Source organism: Electrophorus electricus, chromosome 8 (assembly GCF_041902795.1).
Source record: "Electrophorus electricus isolate QZ-2024a chromosome 8, ASM4190279v1, whole genome shotgun sequence".
NCBI classification, from domain to species: domain Eukaryota; kingdom Metazoa; phylum Chordata; class Actinopteri; order Gymnotiformes; family Gymnotidae; genus Electrophorus; species Electrophorus electricus.
In genome coordinates, this window is record NC_137504.1 from 31,753,010 (window position 1) to 31,770,625 (window position 17,616).

Sequence of the window (17,616 nt, forward strand, 5' to 3'; positions counted from 1 at the left end):
TCATACCTTGGAGGAGGAGGTTTAAAATGTTATTCTTTCAAAATTTTCAGAGAAATTCTATGATTATCAGGTTATACCTAAATATATTCCCAGTAGTGTACATAAAACGGTTGTAATTTAACAGACAAACCCAGATTTTTGCTTGCTATGGGAGTGCTAATTTTATGCAAACATTATGAGAGAATAATATCAAGACAAAGAGAAACCTGAATTATTCACTGCTGTGAAAAGGATCTTACAGTTGCTTATTTCCTTGGTATTATCTGTATTAGTACAAAAGATGTGTGTCTGAACACCCCTAAAACTGATGAGGATGTATGGAAAATGATCAAGGCAACTACAGCAACTGTTAAGGGGGAAAAAGTCATAGCTATTGTTTTAGCTAACACATATTTTAGCCTTCTCAAACCATAGCTAATTAATTCAGTGCAGGAAATTGTTTTGCTGTTCATGTTGGAAAGATGCTTTAGATTTTAAAATATAAAACCCTCATATAAGAAACCAGTATGTGAAAGAACAAATTGATTTCATTCTCAGTGAGCGGAGAGGAGGATTCACACATATGGTCTCTGGGAAGTTTTCTTTCTAGTTCATTCCAGTCACATCCAGGATCTGCATATGTATCAGTGCGTTCCACAGTCTCATCCAACAGCTCTGGATACGGTTCCTTAGCATCTGAGTCTGACTATTCAGAAACTTCTGGTAGCATGGAAGAACCACCAGCCAGTGAGTACATGTTACATTTTTACCTGACATTTTTACATCCTAAATGATAGTTTTCTCTTGGTATTTTATCTTGATTTGCAAGTTTCTCAAAAATGGCCTATATAGTGTATTTAACTCATATTCCACAAACACCAAAGAAAAGGGCTTTGATTTGACTCTGCTAAGGGACTTTCTAGCCAGTGCTTGCTAGAATGCAGAACTTCCCTTATTTATGTGTTCGTTTTATGATCTAATGTATGCTCTAGTATTAGTGCTATTGCTCCTTTACAATAAGATATTTATAATCTTAGGCAGACATTGATGGTTTTGATCAGTTTTCATTCTAAAATGCATGCTAATTTACAAGGATTTGCCTCATTACGCCTGTTATGTGTAAACTTTGTTTTTCTTTTTTCTCTTTTCTTCATTATCCTTCACAGTGAGTGAAATGGAGAGTTCAGATTTGTGGTCTTTGAGAAGTTCGTCTTATGGTTCAATCAGATCAGAGTGGAGATCCACCAGCAGTTCTCTTCATGGATCAGCATGTTCTTCAGTCAGATCCACTAAACCAGGATCTGGCTCTTCACTGAAAATCCCTGAATTCACAATTCAAATCCCTGTTCACAATTCAAAATCCAATGGCAAAGACACCATAGCAAAAATGTTTAAAGTCTTTAGAGAGAAATTCAGAAAAAAAGATGATCTCAGAGAGGAGACTGTAAATGAAATGGATGGACAAGTGACCACTATGTATCGAAGAGGAAGAAAACCTGTTCTGCTTCTTTCTTCTTAGTACCTGCATATAATACTAATAATGACTGCAGAATTACTTTACTCACCCAGTGAAAAAATACCACCTACAACTTAATTCCAACAGTAATCGACAATGATTCTCTCTAAGCCAACAAGGGACTTTCAGAAGCTGCCTTTTTCACTTCTTCTTCCTGGGATACACATGCTCCCAATTTTGAGCTGAAAAGCACTAAACTTACATTTAATTTATATCTCATCTCTATTTTATCCTTCTCCCTGTTATGATATCCCCTCTGGGACTGCGGTTGCCATGGTGCTAGTCAATCACAGGTGTCTGAGATTGATTTCAGTGATCCAAAGAGCCCCGAGACACAATACCATCCATGAGTTTAATTGAAGCACAAAAAGTTAAATCTTTATGACACAAATCCAATTTGCATAATAATGTGGAATGCAGTGTAAAGGGACAAAATGTTTGAACACCAACGGCCTCGACTATATCGAATATCGAATACAAAACTGAATTAAACAAAGAAGTGAACTTAAAACCACTTTTAAACAGTACTGCTATTTAAAGACGAAGATATTTAAGGAGAAGGCACGTCACACAAGCTTTCCTCAGTGCGCATTTAAAGAATGAAAAGTGTGGGTTGCTCCCCTTACAGCGTTCTACTCCCCCTACTGGCGGTTCCACATATTGCAACCCAGGAAATACTGAATGTTTTAGGACCCATTTACAGCATTCAAATCTTCATTCATTTTGACCTGTGCACCTGTGCACCTGTGTCATGTTTCCTCTAATTTGTTTCTCTCTGTATAAATAACCTGTACAAACCTTTAGAGTTGTTAAGAACACATTCAATGTTTTGCAATGTTCTGGTTAAAAATAAAAAGTCTAACAATTCTGTTTAGTATCCACTGGTTATAAACATATATCTATGCATACATAGACAGCAGTTAGCTGACACTTTTATCCAACTCAAATTAAAATTATGACATTACAACTTCAGCAATTAAGGGTTAAGGGCCTTGCTCAGGGGCCCAGCAGTGGATCATGGCAGTAGGAGGATTTAAAGCAGCAACTTTCTGAGTCCAAGTCAAGTACCTTAACCACTGAGCTACCATTTTTTGAATATTGAATGTTGATATGGACCTGTGTTCAATGGTAGTGGATCTGGAAATATTTCTATACACGAAAATTTGACATTGGGTTTGCTGTGGGACTGTGAGTAGATTTCTTTCATACAAACAATGAGCTCCAACATGTGCCAATGGAGGGTAGCCAGCTCCCTCAAGACTCTAAAACTCTAAAATCTTAGAGTTTTCTATTTTGTTTCTTTTTTTGTTTTTATTTCTATGCATTTGTGTTAATGTACTGTCCAAATCCATTTTGGGTCTAGAGTTAGCTTGAGGCTCAAACTTAACTTAGAAAACAAATATGAAATTAAATATTTAGCCTGAGTACAACAGCAAGCACTAAAGCTTCAGGATCTCATAAAGAAATTCAACTGAAGTTTGTGTTCAAATTTGAAATGTTTTATTGCACTGTACCTGTCTCACTGAATGATGTTTAAGTGTGCGGGAATAAAGACTCTGATCGTGTAACTGGCTAACTTCCTTACATGGAGGTTATTCCTCAGTGTGGTACTCAGCATCCTATAGTCTTGGTAATATTTTTTTCCCTCCCTTTATACATTTGATGGTGAATGAGCACTGTGAGGGGAATAGGAAAGAGAGCATTTCCTTGCACAAAGTGGATGGAATGATAATGAAGACGGAAGACTAACCTCTGCATAACCTCAAACCATCAGCTAACTTGGACATAACTGGGTGTTGTATCAGAATACAGACAACAAACATACATCTAAGCTTGTTGTGGAATGTATAAATTATTGGTTGCATGAGAGATTAAAGCAGCTGAAAGAGTATTGCGGCACTACTGAACCCAGAGGTATAATCAAACAAACAAACAAAAAATATATATAATAAAAAAAACCCTGGACAGAGTGAGAGCCAAAACTGAGATCCCACTGTGCTCCTCCCATCCTCCCATGCCATTAGATCAAAGGGTAAAGGTCAGTCAGTCATACCCACGTGCCATTTGTTTCCCTATTGGGAAGGCTACATATACCTCTCGTCTTTCCTGTCTTGTTCGTCAGTCGTGGTTTGTAACCCTTGCTGTGCTTTATCTTCATGATAATCTTGTTACAGACTTTTAGTTAACTATGTTTGGCTTCAGTGTTTCCTGTTGTAAATCTGGTTTAGATTTGTTTTTTCTTTGTTTTAAGTTCTTGTAACTACATTACATTCTGGTTATTGGCTTGACACCCATCCATCTGACTTTGGAATTGTATAAAATTAACAAGTTTGAATTTGCTGTTAATCATTCAGCTCAGCATTTGTGTAGTGCCCTACCTCACCCAGGGTTACAATATCTTAATGTTTATGTTATTCTAATGATCTACTACATATATCTTTATAGTAGATTAGGTCACATTCTAGGAGTTGCTCATGCAGAACTCCAGATAATTCAAAAGGGTTCACAACCAAAATTCTTTTTGTTTACTAAAAGTATTTGGAGCAGTAATTTAAAAGAGTTCTTAGTTTCTGCATTTTAATCCTGAAATGTTGGGGGATGATTTTGTTACTAATTGCTCATGCAGTATCTTCAAACATGACCCAAAACCACAGAGGCAAAAACACCTTTTCTAATAAAGTGAAAAAGCATTTATTGTTGGACTGAATCTTACAGCACTGAAAGATTCTACAGCATGACTTACAATTTATTCACAAAAACCATTTTGTTTACTACCAAATACAGATAAAGCAAAACAAGTTATTTCATGCTGTATCACTATATATTATTCACATTTTAGGCAAACTATTAGTGTTAATGACATGCAGGACTTCTATCTTAATATAACATAAATCATTGTTCTTTGTTTACAGAGTTAAGTCAGTAGGTTACTACACCTTGCTGGGTCCAGACTCCAGTTCCTCCACTAAGAACGGCTGCTTCTTCTTTCATGGTTCTGCCTCCTGACCTAAGAGCTTGGATTAAGATCCTCATTTGGTCCTGTTTTATTTTTACAGCTTGTATTTTACTGTATGTTTCATCAGTGATCAGTTTTTACTTTGCAGGCAGTCTGCTATATCCATTGCTGACACGACATGACAGATGAGTGTTTCCATGTGTATCCACAAAGTCAACTTCTGAAAGTAAAAAATAAAGACTAATGTAAAACTGAAATGATTGTTAGGGATTCTTCTAGAAGCATGACTGTAACACTGGAGGTTCAAGCAGGACACGGGGACGAGTCACGTAAAACACACATACGTTTTATTTTACATATAACAGTCACGTCTGAACACACACACTAATTGGGTCAAACACCAACAACACAAATGGCTAAACAACAGACTTTTATACACATATGATAACGACACAATGAGGAGCAGGTGTGAGACACAGGGAGGGCGTGGCCACATTCACGAACACACACACACACACACACGAGACGTTTGGGGGGCATAGCGTGACAATGACAAAGTACAATTTAAACCCACAGACTTGCTAACATAACAGAAAACCTCCTATCTACAATTACATTCACCAATATACTTTAAGCATGAAAGTACTTCAAGCATGAGGAGTGAAACTTGGCAGGTTCAAAGGCATCCCCAGCATTCAGAATTTTAGTGATTTTAACAAAATTGAACATTCTGATTATAGATGACATGAAAGAAAAAAATGTGGTATGTGGTTCAGGCAAACAAAGTTTTATTAACTAGAAATAAAGTCCTGTCATGGACCCGATCTTTATGTGCACAGTCCAGTCAGTCTTATACTACGACTATTCAACTCTATTCAACTTGTCTGGTGCCAAGGTTACTCGACTGCTGCTGTATACTTGATTAGTTTTCACAGAACAATTATTGCATATTAAATAATATAATTTCTTACATTCACTGAAACTCTTTTATATGAAACACAGATAAAGAGTCTAATCTAATCTAAGTGATACTGTGGGTCTCCATAAAACTGTGGGTCTCCAGTACTCCAATGAGCAGCTGGGCTTCTTACTGCTTTTACATTGTTGTAAAATAACTGGAAAATATTTTCCAAAGGAAAAGGAATGCTATATTTGCTATTTTATGGTTAAATGCTTTCAGGTTTCAGTAAATTATGTGTATATATATTGTTACGACCCAATCATGGGTCATTTTGTTTGTGTATTTCTATGTATTTTGTTGCAGGTTGTCTTGTCATCCTCGTTTCCATCGCCACGCTAGGTGCTGATGATTGACGGTGATTGCAACGTCTGGCCTGATTGGTTATTCTACCTTACCCCACCTCACATATAGACGTTTGAGCAGAAGAGCCAGGAGCCCTACCTTTGCATAGTGTCTATTTTGTACCTTTCTTACTGAACAGTTTTGTTTTTGGGTCGTGAGTATGTGAGGGTTTTGTGTTTAGTTCGGTTATGTCTGTACAGAATATGTTGGTCGTAGAGATGTATGGAGATGACGCCATTTATTTTGGGTACTTTCTTTATCCTCTGTTTTAGTTTACGGAGTTAGGGCACATTTTTATTGATCCTTTATGTTTATTCTTTTTCTTGTTAGGCAAGTTATGTAATCTGTTTTCATTCCAGACCTATTTGTTATTTCGGCATTGTCATCTCCTGAGGTACACTCCTCTACGAATAATTACCACTTTTACTGTATTATATCATTTTCCCCGTCTCTCCTTTTTGCTGTTATGGTCCGGAGCCTAGACCTGGTCGTAACAGAATTGGAGGCTCGTCCTGTGCTTGGGGTGTGTCTTTGGTTGCCGGGTTTGGCTTTTTCTTTAGTGTGTGGGGGTATTGGTTTGGTGGTGTTGCTTGCTGGTTTTTGTGGATTTTGCTGGTTTTTGTTTGTTATGGCTTCCGGGTTTGGAACAGTTTGATGTGTTTCAGAAGGATGATTTGTTGCTGATGGCAGATTTCTTCGATATAGTGGTGCCTCTTAGTGCGGCTAAGCAGATAGTCAAGGCCACGCTAAATGATGAGCTTGTGTGGCAGCAGATTCTTCCAGAGGCTGATGGAAAGCTGGGTGTTGTTCACCTGCCTGAGTCTCCAGTCCCAGTGGAAGCTGAGGCTGAAGTCATGTGGTCATAGCTCTACATATGAAAGAGCTGGAATTGGAACTGAATAGACAAAGTTTGTGAACTCGAAATGCACTGAGACGTTAGAATGAGGGAACTTGAACTAGAGCTGAGACAAGCCCGTTCTGTTCCTACTCCTCCTGCTGACTCTCTTCCAGTGCCTACTGCGCGCAAGGCGTGCCCTTTCTCCTGTTCCTTCACCTTTGACTCCATCAATTTCTATGGGTTTTGATGTCAGCAAAAACTGGCATTGGTACTCTATTTCCGTGAGAACGAAGTTGACACGTATTTTCCCGTGTTCGAACATATTGCGACCACAGTACAGTGGCCAAACGAGGTTTGGTTGTTAATGTTGCACTGTAAGGTAGTGGGAAGAGCGCAGGAGGTGCGTTCTGCCTTGATGTTAGAGCAGAGTTTGGTTTACGACACAGTGAAGTCTGCAGTTCTGCGTGCTTATGAGCTGGTGCCAGAGGCATATGGACAAAGGTTCTGAAAACATGTCAAAACCGGCAGCTGGATATGTTGAGTTTGCTCGGGAGAAAACCGCGCTTCTCGAAAAGCCATCACCATAGATAAAGAGAGGTTATCTATGCATTCGACAGCCAATTACTTAGACAGTATTTTGATGCATAAGTGGACTCCTCCCAATTTTGGTACAGATCATGAGTGGAGAACCGTATACCAAGTGGTAGTACTGAAGCCCCACAGGATACACGTTTTGACTCTTGCACATGACCATTTCTTATCTGGACACCTTGTTATTAGGAAAACGTATCAGCGTGAGTTACAACAATTCTTCTGGCCAATGGTAAAACGGGATGTGTTCCAATTTTGTCATTCATGTCATACTTGTCAAGTTGCAGGGCAACTGAATCAGGTTATCCCGCCAGCTCCATGGAAGCCCATTCCAGTAATTTGTGAGCCCTTTGAATGGATTATTATTGACTGTAGGTCCGCTCCCTAAAACGAAAGCAGGTCATATATATTTATTGACCGTTATGTGTGCTGAGACTCGGTTTCCTGAAGCTGTTCCTCTTCGCTCCCTTAAGGCCCCAGCCATAGTAAATGCTTTGATTAAATCTTTTACGCCCAATTTGTAACCAAGCTTGACCTATTAAAGGGATATTGGCAAGTTCCGTTAATGGAGAGAGCCTCTGAAATCTCTGCCTTTGCTACCGCTGATGTGTTCCTACAATATCAGGTGCCTTTTGGTTTAGAAATCGTCCCAGTGACAACATCATTCAAAATCTTATGAACAGAGTATTAGCTGGCATTGAAGGGTGCGATGCCTATTTAGACAACGTTATTGTGTATTCAGATACATGGGAAAATCACACACACCCTCCGCGAGGTATTCCTCTGGTTTCAAGAATCCACCTTAACCCTAAAACTGGCTAAATGTGAATTTGGTCATGCTACGGTGTTTTATTTGGGGAAACAAGTGGGTTGTGGTGGCGTTTGTCCTCTGGATGCAAAGGTGCAGGCCATACTGGCTTTTCCTGCTCCTACAAGCAGAAGAGAATTATGGCATTTTCTTGGCATGACAGGAGTTTCCGTCGTAATTTCTCAGACGTGGTACTCCCTCTTACAAACCTTCTGTGCAAGTCTAACCCTTTTGTTTGGTCTTCGATCTGTCAGGCAGCATTTGAAGCCATAAAACAGCTGCTGTGTTCATCACCTGTCCTTTCTGCATCTAACTTTGCGAAGCGATTTAAGTTGATGCAAGTGACACTGGTTGTGGAGCGGTGTTAGTACAAGAGGATGATGTTGGCATCGATCATCCCGTATCTTATGCAAAATTTAATTAACACCAACTACATTATAGCACAATAGAGAAAGAAGTTTGCGCCCTGTTGCTAGCCGTTCCGCATTTCGAGCCTAGTAGGTCGTAACATACATATGTGTTTGTATTGAGAGACAGGTTTTGTATCATCATAAGGAAAGTTTTCGGAGTCCTTCAAGTTTTCCACATTTTGATGTTTCAGATTCATCTTAAAATAGATTTATCTCATGAATCTTAAACTAGAAATCTCCACACAATGATCCAAAATGACAAAAGCAAAAAAACATTTTAAAAAGTTTTGTAAATGTATTAAAAATAAAAAATCTGACACATTTAATTTACATGAGTAATCAGCCTGTTCCATTACTACTTGGTTAAATCATCTTTAGTACCAATCAAGTCTGGGAATTAGCATACAAAATTTTCTCTTGGCACATTCATTCAAGCTGAGCCAGGCTGGATGAGGGGTGTCCGTGCACAGCCTTCCTGACTACTGGCAGAAAAACATCACCACAGCATGATACTGCCACCACTGTGTTTGAGTGTAGGAATGGTTTAAGGATACTGCCACCACTGTGTTTGAGTGTAGGAATGGTTTAACGATACTGCCACCACTGTGTTTGAGTGTAGGGATGGTTTAACGATACTGCCACCACTGTGTTTGAGTGTAGGAATGGTTTAACGATACTGCCACCACTGTGTTTGAGTGTAGGAATGGTTTAATGATACTGCCACCACCGTGTTTGAGTGTAGGGATGGTTTAACGATACTGCCACCACTGTGTTTGAGTGTAGGAATGGTTTAACGATACTGCCACCACTGTGTTTGAGTGTAGGAATGGTTTAACGATACTGCCACCACTGTGTTTGGGTGTAGGAATGGTTTAATGATACTGCCACCACTGTGTTTGAGTGTAGGAATGGTTTAATGATACTGCCACCACAGTGTTTGGGTGTAGGAATGGTTTAACGATACTGCCACCACTGTGTTTGGGTGTAGGAATGGTTTAACGATACTGCCACCACTGTGTTTGGGTGTAGGAATGGTTTAACGATACTGCCACCACTGTGTTTGAGTGTAGGAATGGTTTAATGATACTGCCACCACTGTGTTTGAGTGTAGGAATGGTTTAATGATACTGCCACCACTGTGTTTGGGTGTAGGAATGGTTTAACGATACTGCCACCACTGTGTTTGAGTGTAGGAATGGTTTAATGATACTGCCACCACTGTGTTTGGGTGTAGGAATGGTTTAATGATACTGCCACCACTGTGTTTGGGTGTAGGAATGGTTTAATGATACTGCCACCACTGTGTTTGGGTGTAGGAATGGTTTAATGATACTGCCACCACTGTGTTTGAGTGTAGGAATGGTTTAACGATACTGCTACCACCGTTTTTGAGTGTAGGAATGGTTTAATGATACTGCCACCACTGTGTTTGAGTGTAGGAATGGTTTAATGATACTGCCACCACTGTGTTTGGGTGTAGGAATGGTTTAATGATACTGCCACCACTGTGTTTGAGTGTAGGAATGGTTTAACGATACTGCTACCACCGTTTTTGAGTGTAGGAATGGTTTAATGATACTGCCACCACTCTGTTTGAGTGTAGGAATGGTTTAAGGATACTGCCACCACTGTGTTTGAGTGTAGGAATGGTTTAACGATACTGCCACCACTGTGTTTGAGTGTAGGGATGGTTTAACGATACTGCCACCACTGTGTTTGAGTGTAGGAATGGTTTAACGATACTGCCACCACTGTGTTTGAGTGTAGGAATGGTTTAACGATACTGCCACCACTGTGTTTGAGTGTAGGAATGGTTTAACGATACTGCCACCACTGTGTTTGGGTGTAGGAATGGTTTAATGATACTGCCACCACTGTGTTTGAGTGTAGGAATGGTTTAATGATACTGCCACCACTGTGTTTGAGCGTAGGAATGGTTTATCGATACTGCTACCACCGTTTTTGAGTGTAGGAATAGTTTAACGATACTGCCACCACTGTGTTTGAGTGTAGGAATGGTTTAATGATACTGCCACCACTGTGTTTGCGTGTAGGAATGGTTTAATGATACTGCCACCACTGTGTTTGGGTGTAGGAATGGTTTAACGATACTGCCACCACTGTGTTTGGGTGTAGGAATGGTTTAACGATACTGCCACCACTGTGTTTGAGTGTAGGAATGGTTTAATGATACTGCCACCACTGTGTTTGAGTGTAGGAATGGTTTAATGATACTGCCACCACTGTGTTTGGGTGTAGGAATGGTTTAACGATACTGCCACCACTGTGTTTGAGTGTAGGAATGGTTTAATGATACTGCCACCACTGTGTTTGGGTGTAGGAATGGTTTAACGATACTGCCACCACTGTGTTTGAGTGTAGGAATGGTTTAATGATACTGCCACCACTGTGTTTGAGTGTAGGAATGGTTTAATGATACTGCCACCACTGTGTTTGAGTGTAGGAATGGTTTAATGATACTGCCACCACTGTGTTTGAGTGTAGGAATGGTTTAATGATACTGCCACCACTGTGTTTGAGTGTAGGAATGGTTTAACGATACTGCTACCACCGTTTTTGAGTGTAGGAATGGTTTAACGATACTGCCACCACTGTGTTTGAGTCTAGGAATGGTTTAATGATACTGCCACCACTGTGTTTGGGTGTAGGAATGGTTTAATGATACTGCCACCACTGTGTTTGAGTGTAGGAATGGTTTAACGATACTGCTACCACCGTTTTTGAGTGTAGGAATGGTTTAATGATACTGCTACCACCGTTTCTGAGTGTAGGAATGGTTTAATGATACTGCCACCACTGTGTTTGAGTGTAGGAATGGTTTAATGATACTGCCACCACTGTGTTTGGGTGTAGGAATGGTTTAATGATACTGCCACCACTGTGTTTGAGTGTAGGAATGGTTTAATGATACTGCCACCACAGTGTTTGGGTGTAGGAATGGTTTAATGATACTGCCACCACTGTGTTTGAGTGTAGGAATGGTTTAATGATACTGCCACCACTGTGTTTGAGTGTAGGAATGGTTTAACGATACTGCCACCACTGTGTTTGAGTGTAGGAATGGTTTAATGATACTGCCACCACAGTGTTTGGGTGTAGGAATGGTTTAATGATACTGCCACCACCGTGTTTGAGTGTAGGAATGGTTTAACGATACTGCCACCATCATTCTTGAGTGTAGGAATGGTTTAACGATACTGCCACCACTGTGTTTGAGTGTAGGAATGGTTTAATGATACTGCCACCACTGTGTTTGGGTGTAGGAATGGTTTAACGATACTGCCACCACTGTGTTTGAGTGTAGGAATGGTTTAATGATACTGCTACCACCGTGTTTGAGTGTAGGAATGGTTTAACGATACTGCCACCATCGTTCTTGAGTGTAGGAATGGTTTAACGATACTGCCACCATCGTTCTTGAGTGTAGGAATGGTTTAAGGATATTGCCACCACTGTGTTTGAGTGTAGGAATGGTTTAATGATACTGCCACCACTGTGTTTGAGTGTAGGAATGGTTTAATGATACTGCCACCACTGTGTTTGGGTGTAGGAATGGTTTAATGATACTGCCACCACTGTGTTTGAGTGTAGGAATGGTTTAATGATACTGCCACCACAGTGTTTGGGTGTAGGAATGGTTTAATGATACTGCCACCACTGTGTTTGAGTGTAGGAATGGTTTAATGATACTGCCACCACAGTGTTTGAGTGTAGGAATGGTTTAACGATACTGCCACCACTGTGTTTGAGTGTAGGAATGGTTTAACGATACTGCCACCATCGTTCTTGAGTGTAGGAATGGTTTAATGATACTGCCACCATCGTTCTTGAGTGTAGGAATGGTTTAATGATACTGCCACCACAGTGTTTGGGTGTAGGAATGGTTTAATGATACTGCCACCACCGTGTTTGAGTGTAGGAATGGTTTAACGATACTGCCACCATCGTTCTTGAGTGTAGGAATGGTTTAACGATACTGCTACCACTGTGTTTGAGTGTAGGAATGGTTTAACGATACTGCCACCATCGTTCTTGAGTGTAGGAATGGTTTAATGATACTGCCACCACTGTGTTTGAGTGTAGGAATGGTTTAATGATACTGCCACCACAGTGTTTGGGTGTAGGAATGGTTTAACGATACTGCCACCATCGTTCTTGAGTGTAGGAATGGTTTAAGGATACTGCCACCACAGTGTTTGAGTGTAGGAATGGTTTAAGGATATTGCCACCATCGTTCTTGAGTGTAGGAATGGTTTAAGGATATTGCCACCACCGTGTTTGCGTGTAGAGATTTTGATAATGATACTGCCACCACCCTCTCTCTTTGTCTTTATCACTCCCTTTCTGTTCCTCTCTCTCCCTTTCTTTTTCTTGCTCCCGCTCCTCTCTCTCACCCCCATTATTCTCTCTCTCTCTCTCTCTCTCTCTCTCTCACTCTCTCACTCTCTGCAGTTCTGCCAAGAGCGAAGGCTGACAGGGTCTGGGACGCCTGGTTCCCTTTATTACAATGTGATGACTTGAATGGATGTGTCTGTGTGATAGCAGTCTGGAGTTGGCAGAGAGCTGCTTTAAGCCTCCTCTAGTGGAGCAGTACCTGTGGACCAAGCAGAGCGTTTGGACGCTGGCACTGAAGTACCTGCTGTGTTGAGCTCTCACTCTGCTCACCTTCCTGCTGGCCTGCCTCTACCTGACCTACTACATCTGCATGTGTTTGTGTGTGCGTGTGTGTGTGTGTGTGTGAGAAATATTTGTTGACTCAGGTGTTAGTTGTATTGTATGTGTACATTTTCTCAAGATCATATTTTTATGTTATTTGCAGGTATTAGAGTTACTGACAGAAGTAGATGTATTTGACAAATAAACCAAACTTGAGATGGCAATAGCCAATCAGCTCATGAGAAGCAGGGAGCAGAATCTGCTGTGTTCAAGGGTATGTGTGGCATGTGTGATCTCAGCGCTGAAAAGCAACCAACTGGGCCGAAAGCTGAACTGATAAAATCTTAAATGTTACAGTGTGGATGTCAATACAGTGGTAACTGCAGCTCTCATAGGCTACAGTGTGGTGGTCACTGCAGTTCTCGTAGGTTATGGGTTCAAATCCCAGCAGAGACTTTCTTACATCTTTACTTAAGGAAAGCAGTGAAATGTGTTTCTATACATAAACGGGGGGGGGTGTGTTTGGGAGTGGATTTAAGCACTGGAGAAAGTGTACTGGGACATTCTTTCTCTGTAGAGAGGACATGAATATGACTTCACCTTCGTGCCCTTCCTAGCAGGAGCACATAGTAGCCAGACACAGTTGTATGATTTGGAATTTGGTCAGTCAGACTTCAAATGTGCTAATAACATATTGAGTGTGAGTGTGGGGCACCGGCAGGGGTTACAGCTGCTTTGGAGGGCATCAGACCACCGACTGGAGCTGCATACATTACAACTGGTTGGCCAGCTATTAACATTTTGATTGAAACTTCTAGTGTAATCTGGTGTAGTACAGTGAAGTGTGGATAATGATGGAGGTCCTGTCAGTGGTCTGATGCCCTTAAAGTTACATAAGATAACAAAAATAATAAGAGGGAGAGAAAAAAAAATGGTGTCTTCCGGTAAGATCTAAGGCTTGAGGTCTATCAGTCTCGTCATTATAGTACATTACCCATTATTTTTATAGGCGTAATTAATTACCTGTGCTCCTCTCTACATGTATGTGAAAGATGAAAAAAATTAAAAATCATAATTTCACATTTGTCCTGTTTATTTTTATATTTTATTATAATAAATAAAGAAGGAATTACAAAATAAGATAGAATGAAAATGTATTGTACCTAACTTCCCACTCCTAATTAATTTTTTTACATTACTATTTTTTTACATTTACATACATAATTATTTTACATTACTATACCAAATTATTTGCTATTATTACATACATCTTTAATATTCATTTGTTAGTATTATATTAGAGTATTATAAATATATACAATAATCTTTCTATGTTGATTTTGAAAGTTATGCATATGAATGTTCCTGAAAGCAGAGTAATGTGTGTAAGACATTGTTTCGGTGTACACAGCATGGCTTTGCGTGATTTTGTCCTCTAGATGTCTCCACTCAGCTGTTGCAGGATGGACCAGAGAAAGAGACCCAGTGCTGTAGGAAGAATGTGAGACAGAGAGTGTTGTGAAGTTCACTCTGTGTGTGTGTGTGTGTGTGTGTGTGTGTGAAAGAGGCAGAGAATGTTCCGAAGTTCATTGTCTGTGTGTATGTGTGAGAGAGGGAGTGACGAGGAGTGTTCTGAAGTTCACTGTCAGTGTGTGTGTGTGTGTGAGAGAGAGTGTTCTGAAGTTCACTGTGTGTGTGTGTGAGTGTGAAAGAGGCAGAGAATGTTCTGAAGTTCACTGTCTGTGTGTGTGTGTGCATGTGTGTGTGTGCAGGAATAAACTGTAAAAAGCCACATAGCATAGTAGCTCCCCTTTGAATAGGACTATCAATCAATCATAACAATAATCATGTAGATTAAAATAATCATATTGTCATGATTAGTCCCTCCCACCTTCCGTGTTCCATGTTTTCCCTGTCTTGTGTATTTCAATTCCATGCCATAGTTTAGTTTTCTCCGCCCCTCGTTTGATTGCTTACACCTGTCCCTCGTTTGTACCTTGTTAAGTTCATGTATTTAAACCCTGTTGCCTTCCCTTCCTCTTGGCTGTTTCTTGTTTACTTCATTGCATTTGTGTTTATTTTAATGTGTTCATTGTGTTTGATTCGTTTAATGTCTGAATGTTTTTGAAAGCCCGTCTCTATATACCCAGAAGTTTGTACTCCGTGTATCCTAGCCTTTGTGTTTCTTAGCCCTGAGTTTTCCCTAGTCTCTGTCATAGCCTGTTTCCCTTGTTTGCCTTCGTGTGCCACAACAGGTCCCGTGCCTACCTAGACAACAGACACAGAGGGAGCCCTGTGTCACAGAGCTTGGGGCACAACCAACGCTGCACCACACCGTAGCTGAAGAACAGGAAAGATGACCCACAGGTCATCTGGGTCAGGATACAACTCGAGTTCTGGCTCCTACACTGCCTGTTATGATGAAGCTGGAACTGATTGCCTAGTGGAGATGGAAACAATCTAGAAAGTTCCCAGCAAACATCAGGGAAAAATCCATAGACCCGGAAGAACTCCAGGTTTTCCTAGCCTGCACAGAGAACTCTGGGGCAGAAAACACCCCCAAAGAGCTCAGATGAACACCGACTTGCTTCTTCCCGGGCTAACAAGTCCACTGCAGAAGGATAGAAGAGCCAACATAACAAGCAGATGTGAAGAAGAAAAAAGAAAACAAAAAGGGTACTGCTTCCGGTCGGTCTTTCTGTCACGGGCAAAGAACGTGCGGGAAATGAGAAAGCGATCGTGAGTCTTCAGCTGAAGAGTTTAATGAAACGAATGATAATGACATGGAACATAAAAGAACACTAATGATATCAATGAAAAGCCAACGTAACATTCAGTGACCAACAACATACATGAAAACAAAAAAGGGCTTATAATAGGATGAACGTAACTTAATAACAACCCCGTGGTGGTGAAACGATTGAGATACAGGTGTGACCAATTTGTATGATCCTTTGCGTCACCCGAGCCTTCTGCAGTGCGGACGACGCTCAATCCCGCCCCCACGGCCACGCCCTCACAGCCCACAACAACTTGCATTCAGTAAGGGATAGCCCAGTATCTTATATTGGCAATGAAGAAACTTGCAAGGCTACTGTTAATGTTACTAGTCTCTTTTATTAGGCACTGCTAAACGATTTCAGTAGCTTTTTAAAGCTGAAATTTTCACATTCATACTTTGCCGATGAACTCATATTTCAAATAACATGTTAAGTTTATTCACAATCATTTACCTAATATGCAGCCGCACTTGTTTAGCTGAACCGAACTAAACATTTGAATTCCTCTAGCGCTGCTTCGTCAGGCTACGATAGATTTGATTGCGCTCGAGGACAGTGCTGCTTCGTCTGTCTGTTATTTATGAGCCTGCGCTCGAGGGTGCTGCACGCATCCTGTACGTCTACATTCTTTTGTGTCAAACTCATGTGCATATTCACTCATGTTGCCAGTGCGCAGACGGTATATTCGCGTTTATTTGAATTCTCTACTCGAGAAGGATTTAAGCATTGGTTTAAATCACGAGTTTACTCACAGAAAAAAACAAAACAAAAAAACAAAACAAAACAAAACCAAAACAATTAGGTGTAAGTTTTAACAAGACTTTAATCAATTAGTTTAATCGTGTTAGCTATTTTTAAATTCTTATGTGAAAACAATTTGATATAATTATTGTTTAAACTAAATAATGAATTTATTTTACTAAATATTTTACTGGAAACAAAGTAAATGCTTCACTTGTATTACTTGTATTACTGAAAACTATTGCAAGCGGTTTCAACATAAAATCGGTTTCGTCTGAATAATCCTAAATCAAACCCAGGGTATATTTAATTACATTTTGAGTAGGCATAAATTACATTCAGGATATCAACAATTTAATTTGCACTAGTGATTACTTATTTTCAGATCTCTGAAAATACATTTAAGATATCTTAAATCATGAAGAAATGTAAGGCATCTTTAACTGGACTAATGACTAATCAGAAACAAAGTGGACACATCTATAGTTTGTTTTACGACTAGTGATTAGAACATTTTGGATATCTTAAATTTATACTGTGCATAGTCAATAATGAATTGAAGATATCTTGAATTGAAGCTCCCGTACACATCATCTGCAAACGTGACCTTATTTATTCTAGTCAAAATATAATTAGCGATATCTTGAATTAGCATTATGTCTAGTCGTAAATGAATTACAGATATCTTTCATGCAAAGCTTTTTAGCTCAATAAATGTTAAATAAACTTGCCATGAAAAACATCAGTTTTTCTTCCGTTGTGCTTCGTACTAACTGTATTTTTAGCGGGAGGATTGAACAGGGGAATCTGGCAACCTACTGAAACCACCTACTGAATGTGTTCATTTTCTTCTTAAACAGTCTTAGTTTATTTTGCAGCGCTGAAAGGCTGGCGTGCGTTTATTTTAGGTATTACTAGATTATTAACGTGTGGAAAAATCTACGATAAAGTAATACCACATAATGGGTAAGGTATTCATGACTTATTCCCATTTATGTTAGGTACTGGTCTTCAACG

The 17,616-nt window shown here is 39.9% G+C and overlaps 1 protein-coding gene across 1 annotated transcript in view; it reads left to right on the plus strand.

Moving 5' to 3' along the window:
• LOC113591426 (uncharacterized) overlaps positions 1 to 17,616 on the plus strand; it is a 43,897-nt gene that overhangs the window by 4,515 nt on the left and 21,766 nt on the right. The gene's annotated exons all lie outside the window — the stretch shown is intronic.